Source organism: Sinocyclocheilus rhinocerous, unplaced genomic scaffold (genome assembly GCF_001515625.1).
Source record: "Sinocyclocheilus rhinocerous isolate Xijiao unplaced genomic scaffold, SAMN03320098_v1.1 scaffold5992, whole genome shotgun sequence".
Taxonomy (NCBI): domain Eukaryota; kingdom Metazoa; phylum Chordata; class Actinopteri; order Cypriniformes; family Cyprinidae; genus Sinocyclocheilus; species Sinocyclocheilus rhinocerous.
In genome coordinates this window covers 147678-158560 of record NW_015654948.1, presented here as the reverse complement: position 1 = coordinate 158560, position 10883 = coordinate 147678, and the positions used below count along the sequence as shown (strand labels likewise).

Genomic DNA, 10883 nt, shown 5'->3' with positions numbered 1-10883 from the left:
GGGATTGCTGGCTTGCTCACTATTTTGTTGTGCATATACTTGCACTGATTTGATTGCTTGTCCTGCAACGTCAGTTGATAAAAACAAGCAAAAAATAAATAAATCGACACGTTGGAAGAGATACTCAAGCAATATATATCACATTTCATATTCATGAGGACATCACTAAATCCATTTCACAAATGAATAATAATCAGAGTTATCAGTTTTGTAATACACCATTAATGTCTGTTATCAAGCTAGTCACCAATGTGCAAGAAGGAAATGCTGAAAAGTGCAAACCCTGACACAAAAACACACACCCAATGAAAATGAAAAAATAGGTGGAGCTCCCTTTCATTCTTTCTAACTTATCTCCTATTCAAAGTTTGCCCTCAGCCACATGCAGTCACAGCATCATCTCTACAGCAAAGCTGGGCCGCCCTCCCAGAGAGGCTAGACAACATTTGGTGCCGTCTCTCAACACAGAGTGGTGTGACAGTCTCACACAAAGAGAGAGAGTGAGACAGAATGAGAGGAAAGAAAAGACAGAAGTGCCTGGCTGCGAGAGGCAAGGGAAGGGGACATAAGAACCTGCTGTAAAAGGAATTGTGGCTTTGGTGGTTTATTCATTCAACTCATGGCCACATCCCAGCACTCTACTTCATCCTGATAGAAGTTAATGTATCTTTAGTCTCACAGAGCCAGACTTTTGACCATTGGCATAAAGTCTGCTCCGTACTACAAATTATTCTGGAAAAGCACAACTGCCATTCACACCAAGTATGCTAACTATATTGATAATGATAACTACAAAAATTTAATAATAGCTCTAATTCAATGAGACCAGGGAAGTCCATACTACAACTACAGTGATAACAACACAGAGGAACAACATAATTGGAAGCATTTTCAGAACAATTTTTTTCCAGCTGATGAACAATAAAAACACTGAATCACACTGAATTCACTTTTTTTTTTAATCAAAAAGATCTGAAATCGAATCTCTCGATGATTTTTCAAAGATTTGATTCCATGAACTTTACTTTGTAAATCCATTGGCTACTGTAGATCATTCATAAAAGTACTTACTATAGCACTAAACCTGTGATTTGCAGAAGCTGGATAAAGCTAGCCAAACATATTGGAGCTTTTAATTTTGAGAAAGCTTTTTTGTCCGTAGTATGCATTAAACTTTCTTACAAGTTCCTGATCTTGTTGTGCACATTGCATTATATCATAATAAAAAGGCATTTATTTACCCATATAATTTGTCAAGAACTCAGGAAACTCTGCAACAGTGAGAATTACATTCTCTTCCTTGTTCTTTGACCACATGCTATTTGATTGGATGTGAATAAAATCACCTCTGATCACGTCGATGACACATGGTTGCCATGAAGAGATATTAGCCAAATCTACAAACCAGTGACTATGCATGACAAATTGTCATTGATTTTCATGCACAAGCTTGGCATGTGGTCCGGGGATCAGAACCGTCTGTTTTGCCATCTCTCTCCAAATGCAAATGAAGTACGAACATCTGATTATCTGATGTGATGTGTAAAAACGGCCCCTAAAACACAATCCATACGACATTTTAAAACAAACCTCCAGCAGCTTTCTTCTGGCGACCTGCAGAACTAGTGCAAGTCTAAAGAGGACATGCTGCCTGGAAGTTGGATTGGGAAAGCCCTGATTGTCTCTCCTGTGCAGTCATTTCCGTTGCCTTGAAAGAAAGCAAAGAGAAAACAGAGTGGATCAATAACTCATTAGAGGGAGACTATCAGTAAACAGGAGTGCCATGAGGACTGTAATGGCCAGCAGAGACTGACTGTGAAATACCACTGCAGGGCAGAGCAAACAGCCCAATCTGTATTTCAAGTACCGGTCCTGAGCAAAAATAGAAATTTGCGATAAATATGATTAGTGGTTCCGTATGAGGTTCCTTATACTTAGATCAAATCCTTAACCCAACATATTAATGTCACGGTGTGCCTACTGTGAAGAAGAGAGGAGACAAAGGAGATTCCAGAATTATCACTAACTTTATTTACAACAGGGAAAACCACACATAGGACAGGGATGTTCATTTGATGTTCATTCAACAAGTAGACCCGACAAAACCAAACTGAACAGACTGGGGCTTATAAACACAAGGGAATGAGGATAATTAACTAAACACAGCTGGGAACAAATGAAGAACTAATCAGGGAACATAATGGGAACAGGAAAAGGAAGAACCAAATATGGGCATAAGGAACACATGGGGAGCAAAACACACAAAACACTGAACAGAGTCTGACATTACTCCCCCCTCCTAGGAGGGAGCAGGCAGACTAGGAGGCCATGGCGGAGCAGGCAGACTAGGAGACCATGGCGGCGCAGACAGCTCAGGAGCCATGGCGGAACAGGCAGACTAGGAAGCCATGGCGGAGCAGGCAGACTAGGAAACCATGGCGGAGCAGGAAACTCAGAAGGCCATGGCTGGACGGCCTCCGTGGCCTTGGCCTCGCCACTCGGCCCGGCCACTACGGACGGACCCATACTACCCCCCCTACCCAAAAATCCTTGGAGAATATAGTCTTTAGAGGCCCTCCATAGGCCTAACTCAGGAACAGTGGCCCTCCCTGGGCTTGACCTGGGCTAAACTCGGGGACAGGAGCCCTCCGTGGGCTAAACTCGGGGACAGGAGCTGACACTGGAGCGAGCTCTGGGGATGGAGCCGACACTGGAGCGAGCTCTGGGACTGGAGCCGACTGCCTTGTCCTCCTTAGATTCTCCTTTAGGTTCGGGGTGAAAGGTGTGGTCGGCGGACTTGAGTGAGCCGCAGCCGGCGGGCTGGAGATAGCCACGCCCGGCGGGCTTGACAGCAGAGATTCCAGCAGGCTTGAGCGAGCGGCGGCCCGTGAACTTGACTTTGGAGTGGCCGGCGGGCTTGACTGAGGAACGGCCGGCAGGCTGGAGAGAGCCGCGGCCGGTGGACTTGACGGTGGGCTGGTTCTGGCTCGGACACTCCCCAGACATCGGTAGATCCCTTCCCTCCAGCATAGTCCCTTGGTGTCTGGGAGGTCCATGGGGCGATGGTAGTTGGCCCTGAGCCAGAACAGAGAATTGATGGTGGCATCATCCAATGCGGTCGCCGCGGCGAGCCCACAGAATTCCCAGGCGTATTCGAAGAACAGGAGATCTCTGCGGACTAAGGCGGAGAAACAAGCGGCGATTTCCATGATCTCGGGGGGAAACACACTGGAGCGAGCTCTGGGACTGGAGCCGACTGCCTTGTCCTCCTTAGATTCTCCTTTAGGTTCGGGGTGAAAGGTGTGGTCGGCGGACTTGAGTGAGCCGCAGCCGGCGGGCTGGAGATAGCCACGCCCGGCGGGCTTGACAGCAGAGATTCCAGCAGGCTTGAGCGAGCGGCGGCCCGTGAACTTGACTTTGGAGTGGCCGGCGGGCTTGACTGAGGAACGGCCGGCAGGCTGGAGAGAGCCGCGGCCGGTGGACTTGACGGTGGGCTGGTTCTGGCTCGGACACTCCCCAGACATCGGTAGATCCCTTCCCTCCAGCATAGTCCCTTGGTGTCTGGGAGGTCCATGGGGCGATGGTAGTTGGCCCTGAGCCAGAACAGAGAATTGATGGTGGCATCATCCAATGCGGTCGCCGCGGCGAGCCCACAGAATTCCCAGGCGTATTCGAAGAACAGGAGATCTCTGCGGACTAAGGCGGAGAAACAAGCGGCGATTTCCATGATCTCGGGGGGAAACAAACGGAAAACCAAAACACTTTTAAAAACGGAAAACAAACACGGGAAGAGGGGGTGCCGCTTACTGTCCTTGATCGGGTCTTCTGTCATGTTGTGCCTACTGTGAAGTAGCGAGGAGACGAAGGATTCCAGAATTATCAGACTTTATTTACAACAGGGAAAACCACATGTAGGACACGGAGATCGATGTTCATTCAACAAGTAGACCCGACAAAACCAAACTGAACAGACTGGGACTTATAAACACAGGGGAATGAGGATAATTAACTAAACACAGCTGGGAACAAATGAAGAACTAATCGGGGAACATAATGGGAACAGGAAAAGGAAGAACCAAATATGGGCATAAGGAACACATGGGGAGCAAAACACACACAAAACACGGAACAGAGTCTGACAATTAAACTGCAGCACAAAACATGATTTCTCTCACACAATTTTGTCATATTAGTCCTCAAATCATGTGGTTTATTGAAAATATTTTTTTCTATAATGCTATAATGTTTTTAAGCAATTGGACCATTATATACTTTCACACTAGAACTTTTGGTGTGGACCCATAGAGCTTTTATGGTGCATTTAAGTATCAAGTCCATGCAGTTTATGTGAAGTCTGTTACTTATTACAGTTAATATGAACATAATCTGTTCTAAAGCACAGAATAATTTGAATCTTTGCATGTTCCTGGTCATACCTATTATAGTAATATAGTATTATTCTAATAATTGCATCCAAACAAGTTGCTTTTGCATTTCTTGAAATAAATCTGTGGCAACAAACACAAACACAAACAAAGTCACAGTGACAAAAACATAAAACAGTGAATCTGACATCTTATCCTGAGGCATTAACTAGTTACAGTGGTAAACAGCTGCTGCTAGAACTTACAGTGCTATTAACATGGATGATATAAATATACCAGGACTCAGACCCAGAAGTACTCTGAGCAAAGAAACAAAGGGGACAGGGCAAGGAGGGTGGAATCAAACCTGTATTCGGACAAATTATGAAAACAGCTATACACTTAAGGAGAGACTTGGGGCATAGAACACAATATTTTGGGGGTGGGCAAAGAAAATCATTGCAACTGCATAGTAATATGTTAACAACCACTCAGCAATTGTTGCAGCAAGATTAGTTTTGCACAGGCTGGCACCACTCATATTTTGGTCAGAAAATGTGTTTCAAAGTTCTGACATTTCTGTTTTCAAACTGTATTGAAATCGAGTGATAATTTGAGCCACAGCCTGATTGAGAACTGTTTCTTTAATTCTATCTTGCTGCATCAGCTGAACACCAGCATGGGGCCCCATATGTGCATCTCACACTCTGCTCCCAGTGGGCACAAGCTTTGGGCACCGATACTGTCCACACATCTGCTTGGTTGCCAAAAGTGCCAGCTTCCACTTCTATTACCATGGCTATTGGGGAAGCCCTGCTCATTCCTCTCCATCTGGGCTGGCTAATGCAGATATTGTTAGAGGTCTGCTATACGACCCGAGCCCGTCAGGACGCAAAAAACAGTTTTGTGTCAGGTTGAAGTTAGTTTTCATGTATAACTTCAGGTTTGTGATTGATGAAAAAAATATTTAATAATTCTATATAATACACGTCAGATCACAGGGCCTTGTTTAGGGTCTGGGTTGGGCTTAATTTTACTTTTAAATCACACTCCTGACAAAATATGAGTATTGATATAATGTACCTTGTTTCTCACAGTGAGACATGCTTCTAGTACAATTTAACAATTTATCTTTCCACACCAAATGCAAATCTGGTATGCAATATGACTCAATTGCAACCAATCAGAATATATTTCATGTTCACCATACAGTTAAGGTACAAGACTTTAGACCAGTGTTTCTCAACCCTGGTCCTGAGCGCCCCCCAACACTGCACATTTTGTATGTCTCCCTTATCTGACACCCATTTCAGGTCCTGGAGTTTCTTTTAATGAGCTAATGAGTTGAATCAGGTGTGTTTGATTAGGGAGACACACAAAATGTGCAGTGCTGGGGGGTGCCCAGGACCAGGGTTGAGAAACACTGCTTTAGACTAATGAGATTTAATTGAGGGACTACCCCGTAGAATGCTATTAAAAATTAATATTGCTTGCTGATTTATTGTGTTATGTATGATTAGCATTACTTTATCCCTCTCTCTTTTTCAAATTAACATTCACTTGTAATCCACAAATAACACATTCACCATCCATGCTCAGACATCCCAAACACCAAAATTTCAAACCATGCCAGCACAGTTTCATTGTTTTCAAAGCAGAATAACTAACTCCAGTGTATGGGTAATGAAGGTTAGCTCTGTTCCTGACATATGCTCTGGGAAGAGGGTAGACTAGAGTCAGGTCCAGTGTCATGTCTGCAGCGCGCTTTTCCCTGTCCCGTGTGGTGAGGATCGCTTATCCTCCTGCAACTGCACATATGCTTGGGACATGGAACAGTTGGACATGGCCGTGGGCTAAACTGGGTCAGGCTGGCACAGATGGAGCCAAACTCCCAGTGGGTCACCAGAAGCTGAACAAAAAATAGAACTGCTGTCTTTGAATCTTGACATATATAATCTGTCTCCATTGAAAATTACCTAAAAACAAAACCTGTAAAGAAAATTCTATCCAATCTGGGTTACATGGCTCTGTGGATGTCAGGGCTTAGAACATAACAGATGTCTAGTTCACTTAAAAAACAAAGCTTGTCATGTTTTTGTCAAAAGTGCTGCCTTAGCTGCTCCACTTTGATGTAAGTACACCCTCCCTGCCCCCTTTTAAAAGAGCAGAGTTCGTTGTTTTATTAAAAGGCTGCAATGTCTGAGATCCTCTGGAGGTTTTGCAACTTTTGCAAAATTTAAAGAACATGACAGTTACCCCTGGATATACCAAATGATGCTTTCAAAATGAGGAAAGCTTGTAACTGCTTTAGAGTGCTGATATGTGGTGAACCGCAGTCATGGGGAAAATCCTAGCAAATCAGACATGGGAAGACCTCATCGTACATGTTTTAAGTATCTGTCCAGTCTAAACCACACATTTTGGCACAGATGGAGAGCAGCATTAGGGAAGCTTGACACAGTGAATTCGGTATTTCTTATTCAATGCAACCAATGTTACAGAATAAATATGGAACATAATAGGGCCCAGTAGAGAACCATGGGGAACTCATATGGAATAATCCAGTAAAGAGGGTCTTTCTTTTATAAATTATAGTCAACATATTCTTTGAAGCTTTTTAAATAATACAAGAAATCTTCTCACTTTTTCATGGCATGTTGACAAAGAATAGACAAAAAAAAAGTTTCCTGGAGATTCTTGTATAATAGAGTACAAAGGTTTCCATGTGATAATGTTGTGAACTTCCTCCAGAGACCAGATGCCCAGCATTGAATAAAGTAAGCCCAGATGCAGAGTTGTCCTCCTGTATACAAATTGTCCAAGTATTCAAAACATTTGTTTGTGCGCCATGAGTCTAGCATGTGTTTACACAACTGTATCTCTTGGAAAGAAGTCAAGTTTGCAGCTGCAGCACCAAACAATTCATTGCCTGCTCCGCGCCCAGGAGAAGCCACAGGTAGTTGATGAAGTGGCAGTGCCAAGCATCCCAACTGGCATAGACAAAGCGCAGCTGCTGAGAGTCAGCGCAGCCAGATGCCGCCGTCAACGTGCCATGTGTTCTAAGAGGGGCAAGAGGGGGAGAGTGAGGCGCTTGCCAAGGCATTCTCATCTGGTGCCAACCTGACACATGTTTTTGGAACACCCCTTGATTTCTGTTCCCCATGCACTCACTGAATCTTTCAGAAAAGAGGGGGCATCTCTCTCTTCTCCCACAATTTCAGCAAATCCTGGGCCAACCAAATGGGGAGCTGGCGCCCACTGCCGGACGTGTTACCTGCTAACACCATGACTGAGAAGATACCGAGCTTGCGGACAGCCATTGTAGCTACGTGTCAAATATATGCTCACCGGGTTGCCTTCTGCTCAACGATCAACCTTCGGTCTTCTTTCCAAACCAATCGGATATGTTTGAAGAATAGCTGGAATTTCAAAATTCATACCAAGAGCACGATGATATCCAAGCCTGATTCTGGCAAAAAGAAAATCATTGAATTCCTCATGAAACAAGAAGGACGTCCATCAATACATCTACATCAAGTGCTATACAAAGCGTCAAGAATCAATTATCTGTTTAAGGCATTTAAAGTCTTAAGGAGAGTGTTCTCGCTTCCGGCTCTTTCTGTGGTGGTGAATGGATTGTTCGTTGACGATACTATTTCTCAAACTGGAGGGGAGATTCTCAGACAAAGCTTTCAGTTTGCAGGAACATGCCATCCCTATTTACCACGGAGGGGTTTAGGGAAGTGAGAACTTTTTGAATGAGTGCCATGTCTGAACAATTTTTATTTGAGGCCCACGACTGCCAGCTGGTGGCTAAGTGTGCCCGTGCTTTGAGCTGATGCCAAGTTGGCTTGATAAAGCTTGGGTGAGAATAGTGTGATGGCAAAATACACACTTAGATGCCAATACTCACCAACTTCAGTCCATCTGTCTGTCTGCTTCATCTTATTTTCATGTATGTGTATTATTTGACTTTTTCCACAAAAATGTACATTTTTAGACTGTATTGTTGTTATTGCATCGTATATATTTATATATTGTTATCATTCCTAATATATCTAAATGTTACATGAAAGCTAAGGACAACATTTCTACTTGACATACATATCATTAAAACAATATATTCTATACTTCTTGTCTATTTTGAAAACAAAGATGTTTTAGTTCATGTATTTTCTCTTATTTATAATTTCACCTAAGTTAAAAGCTCAAATAAAATCTAAACATATTGTTGTGGCTTCCAAGGCCCTGTCCCAAATGGAACACTTAGGCTGTGTCCGAAATCGCCCCCTATACCCTTAAATAGGGCACTATTTGAGGGAACAGCCATTTCTAGTGGTGTCCGAAACCATAGTGGACGTTCTCGAGTGCACTCATTCAATCCCACAATGCACTGCAAAAACGAGTGTACAACTGGTGCACGCTCAACGGCTAGAGAATGCCCAAATTGCCCATAATGCACCGTGAGAGTCACGCGCCGAATGAATTCGCGCATCTCGCCAGAAGATGGCGCCCGCAGCTGATTAATCAATCCGTTCATTTTTACAAAGCGCTCGCTCATCCATGGCGTACAGCATAATGTACAACACGGGTATAAATTCATTGTAAATTGATTATTAAATTGTTTGATTAGGGTTTATACATAATTTCCGTGACAGAGTTCAAGATAAATCCTTTAATCTTACTACTGGAGCTGCTAGTTTGCTAGTTTCAAATGATTAATAAACAGCAAGCACAAACTATGCAAAAGCGGCATTCCTTCCGGTGCACTCAGTGTCCGAATTCACTACGTGTTTTCATTCACTCCTTATAGTGAACTGAATTAGTGACCTAATGTAGGGAATAGTGAATGAGGGTATAGGGGGCGATTTCGGACACAGCCTTAATGTGCACTTGTGGTCTTATGGACTTACAATGGCCGCCTTCTGAACGCTAAATTGACAAATGGGACACCCTACGGTCTCGTGGACTTAACGGACACGCGCACGCGGCGGCCATTGTAAGTCCGTAAGACCGCAAGTGCACATGAAGTGTTCCATTTGGGACAGGGCCTTTAAGGTGCCATTTGGGACAGGGCCCAAAATGCAAAGCTTTTTGATAACACCCAAAAAAAAAAAGTCAAGTGTAAAGAGCGCGGTAAACAAAGGTTCCGGTTTGCTTCGACTTCCAAACAGATGAATTTAAACGGCGCACCGCATTCATCCAGAATGACTTTAGGTAAGAAGTGCGTTATTCTACATGTACATTTGAGAAAAGTCTTATAGTTCTGTTAAGATTTTTTGCATAGCAGCCTCAGAAAACGTTATAAAGACTAACCTTTCGAGCTGTCAACAACAGACATGTGACGAGAGGGGCGGGGAACCGTGGGAACGGAGCAAGGCCGGTGGAGTAAATGCTAATGCGTGACACCTGCGCCACTCACCGTTCTCCAGTCCCACAGAGGAGCTCCGGAAGGATAAAAGGAGGAGCGACGACAGTGTTGGACGAGAAAGGACCAGGCCTGGATTTTATTTTGTGTTTTGTTCTGTTTGTGCGCGACAGTCGTCCGCTAGGGGCTGTCGCTCTATTTTGTGTTTATTTTATTACTAAAGTCTTGTTCAAATGTTCGCCGATTCCTGCCTCCTTCTTCCCGACCTACGAACGTTGTTACAAGACAGTTTTCAGAAGTGTAAGAAATGTGAAATAACATGTTGTATGGAGTTTGACTTTTGTTATGTTTGCGTTGCCAAGTTGGGTTCCCCAGTGCTGTTTGTGAAAAGTGAATGAACGAATGAATAAATAATAAAGGAAAATGTAATATCCTATTATTTTTCCTTAAAATTCTGTAATGTGTTCTTCTGACCTTATCAAGTAATGTGACAAGAAGAAAAGAAAACAATATTTTTAATATTTTAAACAATATTTTACATTTTGTACCGTTAAAAGAGGCTTGGAAAAGTCTCAATTAATTACAAGAAATTTGTTTTTGTCCTATTAAAAGAGGCTTGAGATCTCTGAGACCCCATAAATGCATACTATTAATAAATACATGCAAATATTTGTGTATATATTCATGTACATTTCGTTTGGGGACTTTTTATTTTTTACAGACAGTGAAAACAGTGACATGAACATGTGCTCAAAATGTTTGAGCCACCACTAGGCACTTACAGATATTTTTGTTTTGTCATGATTTCCTGTATTCCTGCATTTCCAATGGAAAAACTAGCTAAGCTTACTAGCTTAGCTTCACAACTCCTTGTTCAAGCTCTTGTTCTGTCCAGGCAGGACTATTGCAATGCTCTCTTGGCAGGTCTTCCAGCCAGTTCTATCAAACCTTTACAATTAATCCAGAACGCGGCAGCAAGATTAATTTTTAACAAACCAAAAATAATGCACGTCACACCTCTGTTTGCACTGGCTACCAATAGCTACTCGCATAAAATTCAAGGCATTAATGTTTGCCTACAAAACCACCACTGGCTCTGCACCCATTTACCTAAATTCATTACTTCAGAGTTATGTGCCTCTAGAAGCTTG

The 10883-nt window shown here is 43.2% G+C and overlaps 1 pseudogene; it reads left to right on the top strand.

Annotated features, from left to right (window-relative positions):
* The first annotated feature begins 7212 nt into the window (after window positions 1–7212).
* Window positions 7213–10883, top strand: part of LOC107717903 (acyl-CoA synthetase family member 3, mitochondrial-like) — a 59852-nt pseudogene continuing 56181 nt past the window's right edge.